This window comes from Anomaloglossus baeobatrachus, chromosome 5 (assembly GCF_048569485.1).
Source record: "Anomaloglossus baeobatrachus isolate aAnoBae1 chromosome 5, aAnoBae1.hap1, whole genome shotgun sequence".
Lineage (NCBI taxonomy): Eukaryota > Metazoa > Chordata > Amphibia > Anura > Aromobatidae > Anomaloglossus > Anomaloglossus baeobatrachus.
The window spans coordinates 379,206,608-379,217,921 of record NC_134357.1 but is presented as its reverse complement, the minus strand read 5'-3'; the positions used below and the strand labels follow the sequence as shown (position 1 = coordinate 379,217,921).

Sequence of the window (11,314 nt, the reverse complement as noted above, 5' to 3'; positions counted from 1 at the left end):
CAAGAGGTAGTCACCAGAAATGGTTTTCCAACAGTCTTGAAGGAGTTCCCAGAGATGCTTAGCACTTGTTGGCCCTTTTGCCTTCACTCTGCGATCCAGCTCACCCCAAACCATCTCGATTGGGTTCAGGTCTGGTGACTGTGGAGGCCAGGTCATCTGGCGTAGCACCCCATCACTCTCCTTATTAGTCAAATAGCCCTTACACAGCCTGGAAGTGTGTTTGGGGTCATTGTCCTGTTGAAAAATAAATGATGGTCCAACTAAACGCAAACCGAATGGAATAGCATGCCGCTGCAAGATGCTGTAGTAGCCATGCTGCTTCAGTATGCCTTCGATTTTGAATAATCCCCAACAGTGTCACCAGCAAAGCACCCCAACACCATCACACCTCCTCTTCCGTGCTTCATAGTGGGAACCAGGCATGTAGAGTCCATTCGTTCATCTTTTCTGCGTCGCACAAAGACACGGTGGTTGGATCCAAAGATCTCAAATTTGGACTCATCAAACCAAAGCACAGATTTCCACTGGTCTAATGTACATTCCTTGTGTTCTTTAACCCAAACAAGTCTCTTCTGCTTGTTGCCTGTCCTTAGCAGTGGTTTCCTAGCACCTATTTTACCATAAAGACCTGCTGCATAAAGTCTCCTCTTAACAGTTGTTCTAGAGATGTGTCTGCTCCTAGAACTCTGTGTTGCATTAACCTGGTCTCTAATCTGAGCTGCTGTTAACCTGCAATTTCTAAGGCTGGTGACTCGGATAAACTTATCCTTCACAGCAGAGGTGACTCTTGGTCTTCCTTTCCTGGGGTGGTCCTCAGATTAGCCAGTTTCTTTGTAGTGTTTGATGGTTTTTGCCACTGCACTTGGGGACACTTTCAAAGTTTTCCCAATTTTGCAGACTGACTGACCTTAATTTCTTAAAGTAATGATGGCCACTCGTTTTTCTTTACTTAGCTGCTTTTTTCTTGCCATAATACAAATTCTAACAATCTATTCAGTAGGACTATCAGCTATGTATCCACCAGACTTCTGCACAACACAACTGATGGTCCCAACCCCATTTATAAGGCAAGAAATCCCACTTATTAAACCTGACAGGGCACACCTGTGAAGTGAATACCATTTTCAGGGACTACCTCTTGAAGCTAATCAAGAGAATGCCAAGAGTGTGCAAAGCAGTAATCAAAAGGTGGCTACTTTGAAGAACCTAGAATATAAGACATATTTTAAGTTGTTTCATACTTTTTTGTTATGTATTTCATTCCACATGTGCTATTCATAGTTTTGATGCCTTTAATGTGAAACTACAATTTTCAGAGTCATGAAATAAAGAAAACTCTTTGAATGAGAAGATGTATCCAAACTTTTGGTCTGTACTGTATACACTGTATATATATATATATATATATATATATACAGTAAATACAAAATGCATTGCTTGGAAATTTTGGAGACATGTTATCAATAGTTTATAGAATAAAAAACAATTTACATTTTACTCAAAAATATACGTATAAAGAGAAAAATCAGAAAGACTTAACATTTTGCAGTGGTCTCTTACTTTTTGTCAGAGCTGTATAAGTTGCTCACTATCTAGCCTATCTGTTCTCCATCTATCTTATCTATCTGTTTTCTATCCACTCACCTATCTGTCTATTCAGCCATCTATCTTGCTTTTGACTGTTTTGCAAACTCCAAAGGTACCGTCACACTAAGGGGTGCTTCACACACAGCGAGCTCACTGCCGAGATCGCTGCTGAGTCACGTTTTTTGTGACGCAGCAGTGACCTCATTAGCGATCTCGCTGTGTGTGACAATGAGCAGCGATCTGGCCCCTGCTGCGAGATCGCTGCTCGTTACACACAGCCCTGGTTCGTTTTCTTCAAAGGCGCTCTCCCACTGTGACACACAGATCGCTGTGTGTGACAGCGAGAGAGCGACAAATGAAGCGAGCAGGGAGCAGGAGCCGGCGTCTGACAGCTGAGGTAAGCTGTAACCAGGGTAAACATCGGGTAACCAAGGTGGTTACCCGATATTTACCTTAGTTACCAGCCTCTGCAGCTCTCATGCTGCCTGTGCTGCCGGATCCGGCTCTCTGCACATGTAGCTGCTGTACACATCGGGTTAATTAACCCGATGTGTACTGTAGCTAGGAGAGCAAGGAGCCAGCGCTCAGTGTGCGCGGCTCCCTGCTCCCTGCACACACAGCTAAGCGGTGTGCGCTGGTAACTAATGTAAACATCGGGTAACCATACCCGATGTTTACCTTAGTTACCAGTCTCCGCAGCTTCCAGACAGCGGCTCCGTGCAAGCGCAGCGTCGCTTGCACGTCGCTGCTGGCTGGGGGCTGTTCACTGGTCGCTGGTGAGATCTGCCTGTTTGACAGCTCACCAGCGACCATGTAGCGATGCAGCAGCGATCCTGACCAGGTCAGATCGCTGGTCGGATCGCTGCTGCATCGCTAAAGTGTGAAGGTACCCTAAGCAACTTACCAGCGATCCCAACAACGATAGGGATCGCTGGTAAGTTGCTAGGAGGTTGCTGGTGAGCTGTCACACTGCGACGCTCCAGCGATCCCACCAGCAACCTGACCTGGCAGGGATCGCTGGAGCGTGGCTACACGAGTTGCTGGTGAGCTCACCAGCAACCAGTGACCAGCCCCCAGCGCCGCGTGGAAGATGCTGCGCTTGGTAACTAAGGTAAATATCGGTAACCAACCCGATATTTACCTTGGTTACCACTGCACGGAGCTACACGTGCAGAGAGCAGGGAGCAGCGCACACTGAGCGCTGGCTCCCTGCTCTCCTAGTACAGCACACATCGGGTTAATTACCTGATGTATGCTGCAGCTAAATGTGCACAGAGCAGGGAGCAGCGCACAATGCTTAGCGCTGGCTCCTTGCTCTCCTAGCTGCAGGACACATCAGGTTAATTAACCCGATGTATGCTGCAGCTAAATGTGCACAGAGCAGGGAGCAGCGCACAATGCTTAGCGCTGGCTCCCTGCTCTCCTAGCTGCAGGACACATCAGGTTAATTAACCCGATGTATGCTGCAGCTACATGTGCACAGAGCAGGAGCCGGCACCACAGGCAGTGAGAGAGGCTGGTATCGAAGGTAAATATCGGGTAACCAAGGACAGGGCTTCTTGGTTACCCGATGTTTACATTGGTTACCAGCCTCTGCAGAAGCCGGCTCCTGCTCCCTGCACATTTAGTTGTTGCTGTCTCGCTGTCACACACAGCGATCTGTGCTTCACAGCAGGACAGCAACAACTAAAAAATGGCCCAGGACATTCAGCAACAACCAACGACCTCACAGCAGGGGCCGGGTTGTTGCTGGATGTCACACACAGCAACATCGCTAGCAATGTCACAAAAGTTGTTCGTTAGCAGCGATGTTGCTAGCGATGTTGCTTAGTGTGACGGGGCCTCAAGGTAAAAATGCACACCACACAGATGATATAGACGACACACACGGACAACACAATGAGATTAGGCGAGGGGCAGAAAAGCACTCGCATTTTACTGCGAGACACTTCAGGAGCAACAACGGAGGTACAAGTATTTTATACGCAGATGTGACTGCACCTTTACCTGCACTTGTTATAAAAAAATAAATAAATATGGGGACCCCACGCCATTTTTTTTCAAGTAATGTATTTTTTGTTTTATAAGATGCACCCCAAATATAGAGATACAAAAAGGTAAAAAATAAATAAATGGGGTCCATCTTATACTTCGGTGCTGTCTTACCGTAGGGGGGCGACAGGAGCAGGGTCACAGGAGGCAGGGGGATGCTGGAGTAGGGCAATGCTGGCTGCAGTGTGGTCGGCCGTGCTGGATGCAGTGTGGCCGGCCGTGCTCGATTCAGTGTGGCCGGCCGTGCTGGCTGCAGTGTGGCCAGCCGTTCTGGCTGCTGTGTGGCCGGCTGTGTTGGCTGCTGTGTGGCTGGCCGTGCTGGCTGCTGTGTGGCCGGCCGTTCTGGCTGTGTGGAGCAGGGCAGTGCGGGGATGAGATGCTCTATCGGCGGTGCGATCTTTAAATAATACCGCCCGGAATCGACACCTGCGCAGATTGAGCTCTTGGCTCAATGACAATCTAAGAGCTCTGACTGCCAGGACCCCAACAAATCCTCCCCCTCCCCTTTAAGAGACACCACGACACAATTTTCTTTGAAAACAAAACTTTTTATTTAACTTTTTCTTTGGAGAGTCAAAGGAAAACAATGCTCTCATCTTTTGGGATAAAATTATGGTCACAGCTCTCCAAAACAGGCGTTAAAACCAGCCAAATATACCAGGGGTTTAGGTAAAGTACCGCCACTCGGCCGTCCGGTGCGGGTGTTTCACCTCCATTTCTCCTTAATTCCGACCCCTTCCGCTGCTGTGACTTGATAATACCAAACAACCGAAAAAACTCACATCTCCTTTCAACCAAAAACCTTAAAAAGAGGGGAGGGTGGGTGGGAAACTGGTCCGGGTCCTCAGAGAGAGTGGCCAGGAAAAACTCCCTTGATCCTGTGCAGCAAGCTGCGGAGGGAGGAACCAATGACGTTTTAATGGGAGGAGTGACAGAGTCGAGAGGTCTCTTAAAGGGGGATCACCTATTTTCACAGGAAGGGGCCAGCAGTCAGGGGGCAGCATCCACATTCGGGCTGCAGTGCCCTACAGACTGCCAGGACCCCAACAAATCCTCCCCCTCCCCTTTAAGAGACACCACGACACAATTTTCTTTGAAAACAAAACTTTTTATTTAACTTTTTCTTTGGAGAGTCAAAGGAAAACAATGCTCTCATCTTTTGGGATAAAATTATGGTCACAGCTCTCCAAAACAGGCGTTAAAACCAGCCAAATATACCAGGGGTTTAGGTAAAGTACCGCCACTCGGCCGTCCGGTGCGGGTGTTTCACCTCCATTTCTCCTTAATTCCGACCCCTTCCGCCAAGGAGCAGCAAATCAACGAGCTGCGACCCCACCCACCATGGACTGGAGTGCTTGCACGACACCCTCACGGATTCCTGCCAAGAACAACTCCTGACCACTATCATTCAGATGCACTCCATCCGCCCGCAGGTAAGCCGTATTATCACCCTCCAGCTGGTGATGGCGGACGACCACCCCGTTTTTGAACCGTATAAATTTTGAGATACGCTGATTCAGCGTACGCCGGGTTCGTTCCATGGCGAAACCTTCCTTAGCGCCATGCCAAACAAGCCGCGGAATCACCTCGGACCAAACCAGCTTCATTTGAGGGAAGAAACAGGGGAATTTGTCCATATCAGACCGCATAAGGGTCAGTAACTCAGCCAACGGAAACGAAACCAGGTCGTTACCCCCGGCGTGTATCACCAAAACCACTGGGGAGGAGACCATCCTTGCTATCTTGACCACTTCTGGTAAAACCTGCGGCCAGGACAGGCCCCTGATACCTCTCCAGTTAACGTCGGTGTCAAGTAATCCCAAGGACCGGCCACCAGGTCGGGAGTCCGCTCTCCGAGCCGCCCAGTACACAAACGAATGACCTAGGATCCACACACTCGGACGGCTTGTATCTGAAAAGAAAACAATGTCAAACCACAGACAGAAACAGATGAACAGGTACCTTCACCCTTCCAATGCTCCCGCTAACCACATCCCGCAAGAACGACTCATGAGCTCCCAAACCACACCGGCGTGCTCCAGTTACAACACCTAATCCAAGTCGAAGGCCTGCTCTGCAGTGCCTGCGTTTAAGACCAGCTCAGGGCGAAGGTATCTCATGAAGCACCTGGAACGCCATCTTCCAACCCGCTGGATTTCCGAATCTTGCATACCTGCCCGTGAAGCCTCCGTGGCAGCCCCGATACGGAAAGAATGAGTCCCGAATTCAGACGCTGGCAGGCCAAGATGGGTAAGAATGCGCCGCAAAAAATTTAAAAACTGCCCCGCTAATAGGGGGGAACCGTCCTCATGTGTAAAAAATTGCGGCCCATCGGTTCTGATCGCTAGAAAAGACCTAACAAGAGCTCCAGGGCACACTGGGCCTGGGATAGAAAACAGGGGAAACCATGTTCCCCTGCTTTCCTGATCCATCTTAGATTTACGCAAGCGTACTCGCAACCCATCGCCACATACTAAAACATCGTCCCGTTGTAAGCCACCTATGTCTCCCCGTGCCTTCGGTACAAGTTCCCCGACCCGAAGGGCCCCGAAAAATGCGGTTCCAAAAGCCGCTGCAAACAAAGTGAATTCGTATGAAGAATTACATAAAACCTTTGCCCCATCGATTAATTCAGCCAACAGATGAAAAGAGATGGGCCTTCTACGGTCAATCCTAATGTCACTTCTCCTCCAGCCCTTCAGAACTTGGTGCACCAAAAAGGACTTTGTAACATCTGGCCAGTTCCTGAGTTTAAAGTTAAACGCTATGCCCGATAGCCGGTTACGTGTAACCGCCCCGGATGCCCGCCGGTTGTGCAGGGACACCAAATACTTCAGTGTAAGCTGTAATAAAGTGTCGCCCGAAAGCGCACCAGAAATTTCCCCCACCGACTCGCACCAATCGTTCCATGCCTTACCGTAGGCTCTCCAAGTCGACGGGGCCACTGAGGAATGGATCATCGGGATCAGCTGAGCGGGACATCCCACATCCCTGCTGGGCACACCAAACCTTGAACCTCTGCTGATGGATGCAAATCCCGGAATCTCTGAAATTGAAAACGCGACAGGGCGTCCGCCATGTTATTTTTGCAACCAGGAACATGCTTCGCTTTAAAACAAACGTTTATTGATAAGCATTTTAAAACTAAAAATCTGATCAGGCTGATGACTGGGGGGGAAGAGGCGGACAAGTGGTTGATGGCATGCACCACGCTGGCATTATCGCACCAAAAAATGATCCGCTTATTCCTCAACGCCTCCCCCCAAATTTCGACCGCGACCGCTATAGGGAAAAGTTCAAGCAGGGTAAGGTTCCCGGTCCACGCCCACTGTACCCAGGTTTCCGGCCATTTTTCGGCACACCACTGCGTGCCAAAAATGACCCCGAATCCAATGGCTCCTGCAGCGTCCGAAAAAAGTTCTACCTCCGAGTTTGTCCGGTCCGCCTCTTGAAAGCAAGTGCGGCCGTTGTATGTACTCAAAAATTTTTGCCACACAAACAAGTCGTTCTTTAGGGATGTTGTTATACGAATTCGATGGTGTGGAAGCCGTACCCCACAAGTAGCCAATGACAGGCGCCTGGAAAAAATCCTGCCCATGGGCATGACCTTGCAGGCAAAATTGAGTGAACCCAATAGTGACTGCATTTGGAACAAGGTGACTTTTCCCACGGAAATGACCGCCGAAATAAGGTCAAGCAGGCCTCGGATTTTTTCCGGGGGAAGCCTGAACTCCATAGCTTCGGTATCAATGATTATACCCAGGAAAGACAAGACCGTGACAGGGCCAATGGTTTTTTCTTTTGAAAGGGGGACACCAAACCGTCCCATGAGGGACTGAAAACAGTCCAATACGGATTGGCACAACGGAGAGGCAGCGGGGCCGACGAATAAGAAATCGTCCAAATAGTGAGTTATCCCCTCGGAACCTGTCTCCCGGCGGGCAACCCATTCTAAAAAGGAGCTGAACATTTCAAAATACTGGCAAGAAATGGAACAACCCATGGGGAGACAGGTGTCGAAATAATACTCACCGTCCAGCATTGCACCCAGCAGGTGATGACAGTCCGGATGTACCGGCAAGAGGCGGAAGGCCGACTCTATGTCGGATTTTGCCAAGAGAGCACCCCTACCAGCAAGCCTGACCAATTCAACTGCCCTATCGAAAGACACATAATGAACCGACGAGTCTTCCTCAGGTATACCGTATTCACCGATCTACCCTTGGGATAGGACAGGTGATGAATGAGCTGGAATTGTCCATGTTCCTTTTTGGGAACCACCCCCAAGGGTGACACCCGCAGGTTACTGAAAGGTGGGGCCTTAAACGGACCTTGAAAACGCCCTAAGGCCACTTCCTTAACCAGTTTGGAACGGATGACTTCCGGGTTTTCCCTTGCTGATTTCAAATTGGGGGATGATGAGGGGAGCCTAGAAAAAAGGAAAGGTATGAAAAAACCGAACGAAAAACCGAATCTGATTTGGGCTGCAGCCCGTCTATTGGGGTACCTGCTTAGCCACGGCTCCATCATGGTGACGCTCACTGGGGTCACGGTTTTCCTGAGTCCCGGGTTTAGCCCCGTGGGCTTTTTGAGCGGGCTTGTTGCATTTGGAGGCAGTGTGAGGCCCCCCGCACACCGTGCACTCGTGCTTGTACTTGCACAGGGTGTGGTATTTACAGAATCCGTCGTTAAATAACCAACATGTTCCCGGGCGGCGGATGGCCACCGCGCCCGTGTGAGATCCGGGCACGGCAGCCCCCCCGGGAAAAGGCTGTATAACCCTCTGAGCCATCATCAGGCGGAGCCAAGAGTCAGTGGCCTTGACTCCCCAACCCAGGTGGGGCTGAAGGTCCAAACGGCGACGGAAGTCCTCATCGTACTTCCACCACGCCGAACCTCCATGGGCCTTGTACGAGCTGTAGATGCTGTCCAGGTAAATAAACAATTCTGAGCACCTTTCCGGGTGCCGTTGACTCATAACACATCCCAGAACGGCGAACGCCTGCAACCAATTATTTATGGTCTTGGCAACCTTAGGCTTACGGTCATAAAACTTCTCGCCCGGCCGCCGTTCCCGATCAACCGAATGCTGGTCTGTCGATATTAATGACCAGATGTCGACGTAACTGTTGGCCCAGATTAACTCTTTCACCTGCACGTCAAGGTGGGAACCCAAGGGAGGGACCCCACAAAACAGACCACCTTTGTAAAGGTCCGGGCCAGGAGGGGTTACTTTTGACCCCTCTGGCACCTGTAACAATTTGGGGTTCACGAATACTTTTTGAACCTGAGCCGGGTCCCTAGGCGCAGCCCCGGTAGACCCAACCCCACTCCAGACCCCCACGTAAGGGTACTCACCGTGCGTCGAAGAAATTGTGTTTCCCATATCCTGGAACTGGTCCACGGATGTTGGACCCACATCGCCACGCTGCACAGTTGTAGCGGTTGGTGTCCTCCTTCTTCTGCGTGACCTCTCTGAGGATTCGTCTGAGGAAGAGGGGGAGCGCCAGCGCGAGGACCTGGAACGCCGACTACGCCGCCTAGACCTAGATCTGCCACGGCGACGGCTGCTGATACGTCGCCTGCTGCGCCTACGCGCGCGCTGCTCGTCAGATGATGATGAGGAAGCACGCCCACGTTGGCTGCCCGCACCACCCGCAATAGCCGTGGCCGGGGTCCCAGCACGTGACCGTGAAATGCTCTGATACCCTCCGCTACTCACCCCCGCCCTCATCTGTAGGAGGCTATTCTGCAGGCCAAGTGGCGAACTGGCCCCCTCCCCCCTTACATAGGGAGCCAGTTGGTGAGGTACAATTACACTGGGAGGATTAAGCTGTGAGACTAAACCAGTACCTAGTGGGGCAATAAGTAAAGGCTGGCTCAACTGTGATGGTGGCGGCGTCTGATCAGGTGGGGGCCACAGGACCAACTGTCCATCCACCTGTGGAATATTTATGGGCCCATTTCCCCCCTCCCTTTGGGCTAGAGGTGCCGACTCAAGCGGTGCTCTCATATCAGCAGAAGCACCGCTAGAACCAGAGGAACTCTGGCATGTATTGTTTCCTCCCATTGCAACTAAGGGGAGGACGTTTGGAGCAATGCTGCTCAGGGCAATCTGATGTAAATCGGCTCCCCTTAACCCCGTGCAGCTGCCTGCTGCTTGTAACGAGGGGCCGTGGACCTGCGCTGACTCCCTGTCCCCTGGAGCGTCCCTCACAATGGCGCCGGCAGCCGAGCTAAGGATGGTGGGCGGGGGTAAGCGCCGGGAGCGCGAAGAGCTTTTCTTCGCGCTCCTTTTTGAATTCTGTGGCGGGCTCAAGCGGGCCGGCGGGCGGGTATGTCTCTTAGACCTCCGCTCGCCGGCACCGCTCGCTTGAACCTCGGCAGAGAGGAAGCTGCCCACAGGTAACAGCCCTGTGAGCCATCCGCTCCCCTCCCTGCCGATGCGTTCTCTCACCGCCTCCATGAGCGGGTCCATCATACCGGCAGTCCAAACTGGTCCGGGTCCTCAGAGAGAGTGGCCAGGAAAAACTCCCTTGATCCTGTGCAGCAAGCTGCGGAGGGAGGAACCAATGACGTTTTAATGGGAGGAGTGACAGAGTCGAGAGGTCTCTTAAAGGGGGATCACCTATTTTCACAGGAAGGGGCCAGCAGTCAGGGGGCAGCATCCACATTCGGGCTGCAGTGCCCTACAATCTGCGCACGCGCAGCCTCCTGGTGGCTTTTTTTGAAGATCGCACTGTCAACAGAGCATCTCACCCCTGCACTGCCTTGCTACACACAGCGCCCACTGCAGCCAGCACAGCCCTGCATCGCCGACAGAGCATCTCACTCACCGCAGCCAGCTCAGCCTTGCACCGCCGACAGATAATCTCACCCACCACAGCCAACACAGTACCGCCGACAGAGCATTTCTCCCGCTGCAGCCAGCACAGCCCGCACCACCGACAAAGCATCTCACCCACCGCAGCCAGCACAGCCCCACACCGCTGACAGAACATCTCACCCCCCCGCAGCCAGCACAGCCCCGCATCGCCGACAGACCATCTCACCACCAGCAGTCAGCGGAGCCCCGCACTGCCGACAGGGCATCTCACCCGCTGCACCACCCTGCTCTACACAGCGCCCACCGAAGTAAGCATATTGCCCATTCTCCACCTCCCGGTAAGCTACATTCAGATTTTATGACACACCCCTCATTTTCCTCCCAGATTTTTGGAAGGAAAAAATACAGTATACACCATCCAGATACGCACCTGTTCACATTGTAAATGTGCTGCCAGTACGGTTTGAAGTCAGGTTAGTACCAGCGTAGGAAACCAGCAAGGGAACCCCTATTTCATTCTGTTTTTTTCTATTGTATAATGCATATAACAGTGAGTGGTGCTCTGTTTGCTGCATTTGCACCCCAGCTCCTGGCTGCTTCATTAGCCTCCTTTTTGTTCACAACTGATCTTGTAGGTTTTTAAAACCCAGAAAAGATGCAGTGTAGTGTAGGACCCAGCAAAGGAGGGTGCCGTGAAGGGGCGCTGGGCTAGTATTACAATGGCAATTATAATATTCTAAATACCCCCATTTATGTTATAAGGTAGAATTTATTTTGTTTTTTCAGTGTGCGGCTGGAATTTTTTCTCATATATATATATATATATATATATATATATATGCACACACA

General features: G+C 51.2%; 1 long non-coding RNA gene across 1 annotated transcript; it reads right to left on the bottom strand.

The window, feature by feature from the left end:
* Positions 1 to 4,567: 4,567 nt before the first annotated feature.
* Positions 4,568 to 9,302, bottom strand: LOC142310151 (uncharacterized). The gene is made up of 3 exons (XR_012754094.1): positions 8,998 to 9,302; positions 6,557 to 6,685; positions 4,568 to 5,551 (listed from the first exon to the last, which is right to left on the bottom strand). It is a non-coding gene; the product is annotated as an uncharacterized LOC142310151 (long non-coding RNA).
* Positions 9,303 to 11,314: the final 2,012 nt, after the last annotated feature.